Consider the following 12322-nt stretch of genomic DNA (forward strand, 5'->3'; position numbering starts at 1 on the left):
CCTCGATTAATCACCGTGATGAATTCAAATTCGATAACGAGGAACCCACTTCGTGACTAATAATGGCTGGAGACGGCTTGATTGGGGAATGAAGAAAAAATTTAATATAAGTTTAACATAACAGGAAATGTACAATGTTTCGACAAGGTTTTGTCATCATCAGGTACCTAATCATCGAAAGAGTAAGAAAGTGTTTTCATTGGTTAGGTGCCTGTGATATGTAGCATAAAAGTTCATTAAAGAAACAGCATGGCCAGCTACAGCATGATTGTGTTAGAGCACCACTAGAGTAACTGTGGAAATAAATACACCATGATTATGATGGACTATTTCACCAAATGGTCACAAGCATATGTTGTTTCTAGCCAGGAAGCATAAACTCTAATAAGGAGATTTGTCAACAAATTTGTTTCAAAATTTGGAATATCTATGGAACTTAACTCTACTTAGGGATTGAACTCTTAAAATGGCCTTGTTTGTAGAAATGTGCAACATCCTTTGAATCATAAAGACCTGGACAATATCCCTTCACCTGGCTTCTGACAGCATGGTAGAAAGATACATCCATAAACTAATAAGTTAATTAGCCAGTTATGTGGATGAACATCAGAAAGTGTGGGATCAAGATCTTCCACTGCTACTTACGAGTTATTTTACAGTAGTAAATGAAGATACAGCCGACTCACCATCACCACTGATGTTTGGGAGAAAATTTAAAGTATCACTTAGCAATTTTAAACAGTTAAACAGAATATGATGAGGGAGTAAGAAACACCATTGAGGTTATACATGATTTTACTCAGGAAATATTTAAATCAGCTAGTGATAAAATGAGAAGTCACTATGATGTGCATGCTAATAATACTGGACTCCAATAAGGTGACATGTTATAGCTGGCTGTACAATTCCTGCTGCAAGAAAAAAACAGCTCTAAAGTTAAGCAGGTGCTAGAAAGGGTCATATGTTGTACTAAAAAATAATCAATGATGTGGGTCACAGAATTCAGAGGAACAGATGATCCAAGCCAAAGGTCATCTTCCGTGATTGTCTTTGGAAGTAAACTGGTGAGAGAATGGCTAACTAGGTAACCCTGCAGAAGAATTTGCCAGTGGAAAGTCAACCAGCTGAGTATCCCAGGGTTCCTGTTGAGATCATCTCCAGAAAGTCAACAAGAATAAGTCACCAGTGTGGCACTTGACACATACCCATGAAGAACTCTCCAAATAAGAAGGAAGCAAGTGCCAATCAGGATCAAGAGGCCATCTCATTTGTATGTATGGCAATCCTTGGAAAAGAAACTACCACAAAAATCTTGATGAATGGTCAATTAAGTGTAGTGTTTTATTTTTGTTATATACTTGTTCAAGAGATTTCACATCTCAGAAAGGGGACAGTGTTTAAGCTATATTTTCAATGTTTTGATTTAGGTGGAAATAGAGGGTGCATGAAATCAAGATAAAAATATTTATAAAAGTAGTCCTAAAATCTAGAAACTTTCTATACTTGGTAGAAGAGAGAATTCAGTATACGTACAAGTAGAAAATGATCGAGTAATTATTGATTGAGAGAAGACTGATCAAGTAAAGTTATTCAGTAAGAGTTAGTGCTTCTGTAACCCAATCAGTAAGTTAGTCAGCATTTATTATCAATCAAGGAAATTTCTGTTAAATGTTATTAGTGTAGTATGCCTGCAGTAGTTTCAGAGTTTTATGTTCAAAAATTTGTTTGTGAACTTAGACCTACAACTTCATTAAAGTGAACACAGCCTGTAGCAAAAATTACTGAAAAAATAAATAAATTCATTATTATTGTGTAATGGACTTGCCATTATTTTTACCAAATAATCCAACAAACTTACCCAATGATACGATAGGTTACAACAATATTATTTCAATATTTCAAACAGATCTAGAGATTCAATATATGACAAAACCTTTATATATACACATATACCAAGTTTTTGTATTATGTAAATTTGACTTTCAACAAAGGTTCAGAAGTTTTGGCCTACATTTTTAAGATTTTTAATCCTCAGTGTATGAGAAACTAAAATCTAAATCACTACATTTTACCTTGTACAAAATAATATGTTAATTAAACTTTAATAAGACATACAATGATAGATGACTACTTATTTTCACCAGTCAGCTTCACCTTAATCCAATTAAATCAAACAAGTATTAAAAAAAATAGTATTAGTAATAGCAATTGAAAAAAAAATTAAGTAATTAGAAAATGCGAATGAAAATATTGTCCTATATATTTAGTGTTTAACATTCACAATTTAGCAAAACATTAGCTAAAAACACAATTTCTCGTATCATTTTACCAATGTGAAAGACACTGTCATACAAAACCCATGTTTTATTCTAAAGTCTTTACAGACATGTCAGCTAAATGGCTTAAAAGCTAATGGCTATAATTTTGTTATGAAGCACAGTATATGGGTTTTTCACTGTAACTTTCTTTATTGTCAATAGATGGCTCTTGCTATAATCTTTGATACTTTATTCTTCAATTTACGCTATCGTAGGTGTGTGTATTTCAGTATTTGATAAATAACTTAAGTGCAGAAACCTATAGAAATAAGCTTAATTATTTCATTCAAAGCACTATTGTAAGAAGATTCTGGAGATTCCTTCATACATGTAGAGATAACTTTTTTTTTGTCCTTTCATTCATAACAAAGGTCATTAAAAAGTTATAAAATCTGGAGATTCATGACCTCAAGAACATAACCTTTTTTTCTACTTAATTATTGTGTTAAGGATGATATTAATTACTTGAATTCTTCATATAAAAGTGCTTCACTTATCAGTTTTTACTGTTGTAAATTTAATTATAAAGAACAATGAAAGAACACTAATCTCATTAAAAAGAAAATTATACTTTGCCTAGAGGATCTTAATTTCTTAAATGAGGATGATCTCTCTTATAGATTAAATCTGATAACATGATTTTCTACAAAATACTTCATTTCTTTTTCTCTCTAAAATTACTCAAATTACCAATGGTTTTCTTTGGATAACATTTAGAGAAAATGAAACTTTTCTTGAATTTCCTTTTGACTTAATAATGCCAATGAATAATTGTAAAATATAAAAAAAATTTACAAGATGAAAAGAGAATAGCAGTTTTAAGAAAATTAAGTCCCAATATTTCATTTTTTAAATTTCTGGAGTGTTTTGGAATCCTTAGAAGTGTCAGTAAAAGGAATAAAATATGTCAATTTTATATCTAACTGTTAGTTTTGGTTATAAATAAATTTCCATAATAATATAAAGAACAAGAAAACTGAAGAATTAACTCATTGAAAGACACATAAAACTCTCAAAAATATTATTTATAAATATAATATAACCACACACTGATAAAAATATGAAAATTCTGTATTTACTTCATCATTAAATGTGTATAAAGTTTTAATCTTGGTGGAAAAAGGGTTATTTGCTTGTAGTTATAAACAATTTAATTAATTGTAGCAGCAATGATTTTCTTCGCAACTGAACTGCCATATCTACAATGACTTGAATAAGCTATACACTAAAGAATACACTTAACTGTTGTTCTTGAAAACTATTAATAACTGCCTATCCTCACTATATATTTTATTATATTTATTTGTAAATTTACTGTATTTTAACATAATTCGTTTACTTATCACCAAACAGCCTTTGAAAAATATGCGCACAAGAAACATTTCACAAGTAGTTATGAATGAGAATTAGACAAGATTTGTACTAGTAGTAGTAGTAGTAGTGGTGGTGGTGGTGGTATCGAATGATCGGTCGGTTTCATCTTTTCGTAAATTTCGAGGTTATTTCAAAAGCTTAATTCAGACATCGGAAATCTTTAAGAGTAACAAAATAGTTTACATCGCCATACTCCGTAGTCTAATTCTAAGTTATACTTATAGTTATACAAGGTTCGCGTGTATCTGAACAATTCTTTCCGCGAACTTAGTAACTTGAAACAATTACTAATTCCTACTTATGACCGTTTAAGGATGCATGACGCGAGCAAACCCACCTTTCACATCTACTGAGTACCGTATATTATTTTTTATTTGTATGAACAGGTAGTAGCAGACTTCTTGTTAATACTAACAATATTATCAATATAAACAACTTATAATGTATATCATTATCAGGAACCGAATGTAAGGCTAACGATAAATATAATGTACGAGCATAAACAAAGGTTTTGAGGTGGTGTAAATAAAGTGACTTCAAATTTTCAACTTATCTACCCTTTTTCAGTTAACAAATTATCACACACTCTGGAATATATAATATGGGCATTTAAAATATTAATACGTGAGATTCCAGTTATAAAATAACAACTGACCTGGTATGTGAATTGGACTAGATTTTTTTCCCGCCACAAAAGTAGAAATTATAGTAGTACAACGAACGAACCACAGTTCGAGGAAATGCTTTCACGTAACTTTCAGTCGATTTTTTGTGGTAAAAAAAATACACTGAATGCACGAAATAGTCCCTTACATCCCAGTAAAGGTTTAATTCCAAGCCTGTTCGACGACTACAACACGTACTTAAACTTTAAAAATGCCTTTAATTAACTACGACTTGCATATTTCATTACACTCACAAACTACACTGTAATCCGAATAAACACCCGTAGATTAAACTAGTCTACACTGACCTCTGCCGCGTGTGGATAGTTGTTTACTACATTGGTTTTAAAAGTTGGTCGCTAGAGAGCACTACTAACTAAGGACGTAAATTCCGCATTACCAGTTGGAAAATATTTATCCTATGTGGCTGCAGCCGTTTGTATGGCAAAGGATTTTAAAAATTGAATCAATCATTAATATACTTCTTTATATACAAAATTACATATACATCTAAAGGAAAAATAATGACATATGTGTTCAAGATGTTTTAGCAAAGAGCCAATAGAAAACACTTTTTACATGTTGTCAATGCAATTGTTATGTTCATTTGTCTGTTATTTGAAATAAATGGTTTCCAAAGCACCAAATTATTAAAACTTCACCTTCATTTTGAAAGATCGTATTATTAAATCATACAGAAATAAAACAATAAATCGGTAAACCATGATTATAGTTATTACATGTTCACGTCACATTAAAACTATAATTACGATTACTCGTTTTCTCGTGGAATTAAAAGCGAAAGTAAATTTAATGCAACGTAATAAAAAATGTTAGTTACTCTTGTTTTCCTTCACACCTTCTTCAGGGTAACACGTTGTATAAACTCTTGGCAAGTACACAATTATTCATAGAATTCTGTAATTAAAAGTGTTTTTATCTATGTTAGTCAAAATCACTCTGTATTTGAACTGTATTAATTACTTATAAAACTTCCTAATCTTGAGAAAGCCTAAAGTCAAAATTTTGGTTATTAATAAGCAATTTTTCTGGAGCTCCTAGCTGCACTTAATTATCTAACAATTAAAATATATTTTGAAAAGGAATTATACGTTTCTTTTTCATAAGTATTAATTAACTATGACTTGTGATGTACAATGATTTATCCCATTATTTGGATATTTGAAGTATAATTTAATATGATAATAATATACACTTAGTTTAAGAAAAACATATGAACGGAGTTCTGCCTCAACAGGTGTATAACTATCTTATTGTTGTAGTCTCAAAAGCCAGAAAATAGCGAGGCTTTATCAATAAACAGACTAAGATTCTGTTAATACTCTTGTAATAGGCTCTTTTGTTGGGTTCTTTTAAATTACATGGTGCAAATAATACGAAGTCCAGTTAATGTAACAAATTAATTTTCTTATAACGTTTCTACAAGCTACGTTCACTTTGACACAAATAATGGGTCTAAATGCACAAACAACGTTTCAACACTAACTTTACAATTAAATGTAGGTCTAACCTCAAATACAATGGTTCAATACAAACTGCGACACAACTTTAACGTAAGTAGTTTTGTTAGATAAACAAACACATAACTTGCCAATTAACTGAATAACAGAACAGACGCGATAATTTTCATCAAACACTTCACTGGCACTGAACAAATTTCACTTGTATAAATAATTAATGAATCCATTTAGATTTTAACCTAATGCACCCTCTAGCTAACATCGAATTTAAAACATTGAAAACAGCTTGAAATACAACCCCTTCCTGTATTGTGAAGTCCCTTGAACGATTCCTGATACAAAAAATAAATAAACTGTCTGTTCACTAAGTTTTTTGGTGATTTTCTTTTCTAAAGGTTATAACATACAGATGGGATGACCTCTTGTCCTTTGTCATCACCTGCTATCCTTTCACTCAGAGAGTTTTCCCTGGGCAGATGATCGAGGAAGTCCACTTGTGGCTCTATCCTTTTTAATTAGTTGAAAATGATCTCGACAAAAACCTTGGCCTCCTTCTTAGCAGGTTGAATTTCTGCTCTCAACTTCTTTTCTGGAGTTATCCAGTGTGCCATTCTCTCACTGAAGTTCTCTCAACGATGACCTTTGGCTTGGATTGCCTGTCTCTCTGGATTATGTAAACTACATCATTGATTCTTTTCACTACAATGTATGACCCTTCCCAAAATCTGCTTAACTTTGGAGTTCATCCTTTTTGCACTGGTTATTGTACAGCAATATTATATCACATCAACGGAAGTTGAACATATCATTATCAACATTACACTGACTTTTCGTTTTACCATCAGCTGATTTAAGTATATACTGAGTAAAGTCAGGTATGATCTCAGTGGTGTTCTTTAATCCTGTGTATATTCTGTGTAAGACTCTTCTGAATGACCATCCTCCAGATATGAGTATAGAAGGTTCAAAGGAACTTTAAGTGCTGTACCAAACACCAGTAATGATGGCATGTTACCTGTAGCTTTTTGTATTGCTGTTGAAGAAATCATAAGTAAAATAAATGGCAAATTGATTTAACAATATATGATTGTATCTTTCGACTCTACCATCAAAATATGGTCTTTTTTTAGGTTCCAAGAATCTGACACATTTCCATAAATAGGACTATCTCAAAGTTCCATTCTTGATTAGAGTGGAATTTCATAAGCACCCTCAACCTTGAAACAAATGCTTAGGAACATTATATGCTTTTGGCTACTTGGTGAAATAGTCCATAACAACCATGATGTAATTATTTCAACTGTAACTCTGTGGGAGAGGAACAGGCACATCGACAGCAACTTTCTCAAGTAGTGCTCCAACACAATACTGCTGCAGCTGCCCATGCTGTTTCTTTCATGGACCTTTATGCCCACATCATAATTCACAAGATTTACACCAATTCTTAAATATCCCCGGCACCCAATCCAATAAATGCACGTTCTTAATTTATCTAATGTATTTTTTAACACTGAAGTATCCAGCTGGTTGAAGGTTTTGTTCAGTTGAGTGTTGGACCACATTAGTTTCATCATAACTTGTAGATGTCACAGGGATTATTCCCTGTTGTACTTTACCTTGATCATCATTACCATCTTGTGCTTCCTTCTCTTCACAATGTTTACATTACTCATTTACACATGGTTTTTTATGATAATGTGTCACCATTTCCTTGATTCAGTCCAGGTTGATTCATTATGGCAAAGTTGTGCTTCTGGTGTTTTTGGAGCCATCTTGCTGATTGGGTTTCTGGATTGTGAAAATTCACCAGCCACTTTAATGCTATATGATATGTCTGAAGTGTAATATTTTGTCCATATAGATAGTGATAGAAATGACTTAGTACTGGAACAACACTTACTAGCTCTTTCTGGGTTGTACAATACCTCTTTTCTGCAGGCAATCACGTGTTTTTTCCATGTTGTACTTGCGATATTACTGTCCAATTGCAAAGTCACTGACATCTGCATCAAAATGAATGGATCTTCAAGAGTTGGATATATTAAAGAGGATTAGTGGTTAATTATTTCTTTAGTTTGTTGAATTATTGTTTATAATCAGCAGCCCAGCAAAACGTATTTAGATTTTCAAGTATTTTGTGTAAAGGAGGAGCTATGTGTGAGAATGATTTTACAAAATGATGATAGTAAGAGCACAGTCCAAGAATACTCTTAACTTACAAATATTCTTTAGAGTTGGCTTGTTTTGGACTGAATCGATCTTCGATGGTTCTATAGACGCCTTCTCTTCTAACTATGTGTTCCTGGGGTTATAGCCTAGGCTATACAAAACCAAGTAGGGCATTGTATATAGGATCCCTAGGTACCTGCTGACCATGGAGTCATATCCTGACTCTGGTCAATGCCATTCACAGGAGAAAGAAACATCACGAGTTTAAAGGTGTCACTGGTGCTCAAACTGAATTTCTAGCAGGTGAGACAGTAGGCACTTGCCAAGGATACTTGTAATTGGTGCAGCAGTGAAAATTCCTTGCAGAGCCGAAGACAAAATCCACCAACAGGAGCTATTTTGTCTGCAGGCAAGTTGACACTCATTCACAGGTGATAATGAAAATTAGGACAAGGCAGGGAACCTCTCTTTGTGAAGGGAGATGACCAGTTTCGGAGCTCTGAGTCAGGGGTGAGAGGCCACTGGTGGGTGACAATCATCAACAGGAGTTGTATTGTTGGCAGACGAGACAGTGGGAATTTATCAATGATGACAGCGATTGGTGAGAATGAAGGAAGCCTCTCTATGAAGGTAGGTGTTTTGAGAGTAAGAAGCGAGGTGCCATTTATGTATGAACTCTAACAACTCAAACTGCTTCACTGGCAAGCAATGCAGCAGCCACTTATGGATAAAGATGTTTATCTATGGGGAGCAAAGACCCTCCCAGGAAGGGAGCCAAGTTTCTGGAGTAACCATTTGCTGTGAAGTGACCTAGGGTTCATCAGATCTAATAGGCAGATGTAGGCAGTATCTCATTGTTCTGCGATCCCAAGGTTGTGAAAAACACTTGGCAGAGTGTGGGTCTCCTGGAGCCCACTTACTTGAAGGTACCATCATTGTCAGACAGTGAGCCAGCCAGCCAGTCTGTGCCAAGACCATACATGAGCATGGTGAAAGTGAAGCAGGTCACTCCCACAATGTTTAAAGAATTAGTCAAGGAAGATTTAGACAGTTTTAAGGCATTTCAAGCAATTAATTGAATGGAAATAATGGTCTCAGAAATAAGTGATGCATTGCCTGATCCTGAATTTAGATGGTCTGGCCCTCAGTGCCATTGACTATCATTGAGAATGGGATATAGTTGTAGCCAGTCTGTACTGTTGGTTTAATCTCACAGAAGACCAAGCCTTCCACAAACCTAAGTCTAAGGCTTAAAGAAAGAGCTTAGTTGTAAAATTGGGTGCCTTTACAGATGAGCTGTGCCATTTCTATGGGAAAGCCTATGATGCAAGTAGCCTTGGCAGATTATGAGGACATCCTTTTTTGTCAATTTAGTCAAAGGACAGCTAAGCAAGACCACGAAACACCATATAAGGGTACAAGATATTAACACCTAGAGAGAGATAGAATTAGTTGTAATGAGGTTGGAGATGCAAGAGAAATTGGCAGTAGTAGCTCTTGTAGCTACTCTCAGTATTAATTGTCCTGTTCAATCAGGTATCTGCCATGAAGCTTGGACCGTGTTGCGAGTGAGACTATATGTAGTTCCTTGTGATGTTGTGGTACCAACAAGCTGATCTCAACAAATGAGCAGAGCCGTGAAGGCCCTCCCATAATGTTTGTCACAGCTAATGTAGCCAATGACTTCAAGCTGAGGTGATTCCAAAAGTATATAGTGTATGCTATGTTCGTGGGCTACATGGACATTTCAAAGTGAAATGCATTTCTTTTACTGCACAGTAAGAGTATCCATCAATCCCAGTAGACTGCATAGCAAGTTCAGGAAGGCTAACAGCAAGCAATAACTGTTGTCATTGAAGCCCCAGAAACTAAACTGAGCCCAATCTGGATGTGGCTATCAACACAGCTTAGCACAATAAAAGGTTTATGTCTGAGGGTGTAGTGGTCAGCCCAGGTCTTTCAGTGATAATTTGCGTTTGATATGTACATGTAAAGTTACATAGTAGGGAAATGAAATTCCTAGCTAACACAGTAGTTGGAATAACTCTGATTGATACCTCCATATATCAGGCATTCTGAGTGAAGCTGTCGCTCTGGCCAGTAAATTGTGGCACACTAGAATTGAATGGAGAGGCACATTACTGACAATGTCTAGAATAAAGTTCGTCGGTGCAAGCATCAGTTTTGGAATAGGCATCCTGAGGATTGATGTACTGCAGAAACTTTCTGCCAATCTTTGCCTGTGCAACAGGTGAACTGAGTTTTTGGAATGGCCATCAGAGAATTAAACAAAGTGGAAACGACCAACATTGTCTGCAATGGTAATGTGGTTTACATCACACTATGTTTGAAAGCAAGCTCTCGGTTACCAACGCATTTAGGGCGCTGGTCAAGGATTGTGGCAGAAATGTAGACTCCACATTGTGGCTGAAATGTTAAGTACATCAATCAATTTGTGGAGCCAGATAGCCAGTTTGGTAGAGCTACAATCACTTGCCATCAAATAGAAAGAGGCAATGCAAGTGTGATTAAACAACCACTATGCAGGCTTCCCTGAAGTAATAGAAATGCAGTTAGCCCATAAATATAGTGGATATTAAAGGCTGGGATAATACAACTTACAAGACTGTATAGTTATCTTCAGAAAGAAGAATGACCTGAGCAGGTTCTGCGTTGATGTCTCTCTTTATATATATATATGAAGAGTTTCAACTCTCTTAGACTTAACAGGCATTAATTAATTTTATTTTACAGGTTTCTAACTCTTTTTGTTCTACAGGTCTGAAAAATATTTATTTTAATTAGGCTTAGCACGTGTTCGATCATTTGTTGTCCTCTATTTGAACAAACATAGGTAATATATATATATAATTAAATGTAAATTCATGAAAAAAATCAGCCACAATACAATCATCCAACACCGGGGCACAAATCATAAGGTGGGTCATCATGTAATGTGTCCTGGTGTTTAGAGGTACTGGCGAAAGTAAGACCCAAATTGCGTTAGGGTACAATGTCTATCTAGTTTAACCTCAACTTCGCCAGCCTCACATGAAAAAAAGAACATATGTGGGTGCTCTAGCCCACAATGTCCCCCATCTTTACCACCTTTCACTGTCTTCAGTCAGATGTGGGAAGATATTGCTCAGAAGAAAACAAAAAGCAGCAAGCAATAATGGAATACATTACATCAATGGGGGAGACAGCAAAACTTATGATTTGTACTCCGGTGTTGGATGTTTGTATTGTAGCTGCAATTATTTTTTCAAGAACTTACGTTTAATTGTATTTCATCTAGGGTTTGGATATGCTGCGTACGATCCGCGCTGTTCTTTATTATGATGTATTTTGTCTTTATTTTCTACTTTAATTTTGAGCTTTTCTAATTATATATATATATATATATATATATATCACAAGTTTCGAATTTGGTTTTGAAATTAACTGAGACTTTAGAAATAATTCATCCTATATTATGCTTCAAATGAAACTATATTTACCTAGGAATTTTGCGTAGTACGACATTATTGCATTAATTCTTTTCTCAAATCTCTATGTATCTCTTGGTTTACTCTAACAAGCAAGTTAAATATGTTCAGTTCCACAGTTTCAGTATGATGACTGTGGAAGAAAATAGCTTAATAATTATTTAATATTTTGATTTACCACAAGAAAATGGCATAACAAGTACTTGAATAATTGAATATAAGACATGTTTAATTATTATGGCTCTAGGTCTTGCAAACATTTGCCAATAAAACAGAAATGCATTATTAGCACAAAATAACAGTAGAATAAACAACTGAAAATTAAAGTTGTTTGTTTCTGCTTTTTTAAAGTAAACAAAAGTAGACAGTGACAATTGCTTACGTCTTTCGTGACGTACATATAAATACAGCTATGTCGATAATTTTCGTGTAATAAACGATAATTTTAGGCCACGCTTTGATGGCCATTATATTGTCTTAAGTGCTTCCACCGAATGTGCCATTTTTCATTCTGTTATTAACACTTAATACTTCTTTTATGACATTTCTTTAGAGGAAGGCTTTCAGTTTGTGATGCATTGGTTCACCGAATGAACAAGAACTTGCAAACCCAAGACATCAAAGACAAATCCCAGTTTTTTGTACAATTGGGCTAGAAAACCACCTTCATAACCTTATAGGAACAAAGCATTAACTTAAAAGTGTCTTTTCTGATTTACTGATTTGATCATGAATGCATAACAGCTCACCTTTTTTTTATAAACAAGATGTATATAAAATTACAAATAAATTCTGGATGTTCAATACGAGCAACACTTGAAAGAAGC

General features: G+C 34.2%; 1 protein-coding gene across 2 annotated transcripts in view; it reads right to left on the reverse strand.

Annotated features, from left to right (window-relative positions):
• The window catches only part of LOC106460503 (insulin receptor substrate 1-like), a 103332-nt gene extending 98690 nt beyond the window's left edge, over positions 1–4642 (reverse strand). For both annotated transcript variants that reach the window (XM_022387253.1, XM_013920212.2), the window contains exon 1: positions 4348–4642. The gene's annotated coding sequence lies outside the window, so the exon portion shown is untranslated. The remainder of the gene's footprint in view (positions 1–4347) is intronic.
• Between the last annotated feature and the right edge of the window lie 7680 nt (positions 4643–12322).

The sequence above is a fragment of the Limulus polyphemus genome, unplaced genomic scaffold (genome assembly GCF_000517525.1).
Source record: "Limulus polyphemus unplaced genomic scaffold, Limulus_polyphemus-2.1.2 Scaffold782, whole genome shotgun sequence".
NCBI lineage: Eukaryota > Metazoa > Arthropoda > Merostomata > Xiphosura > Limulidae > Limulus > Limulus polyphemus.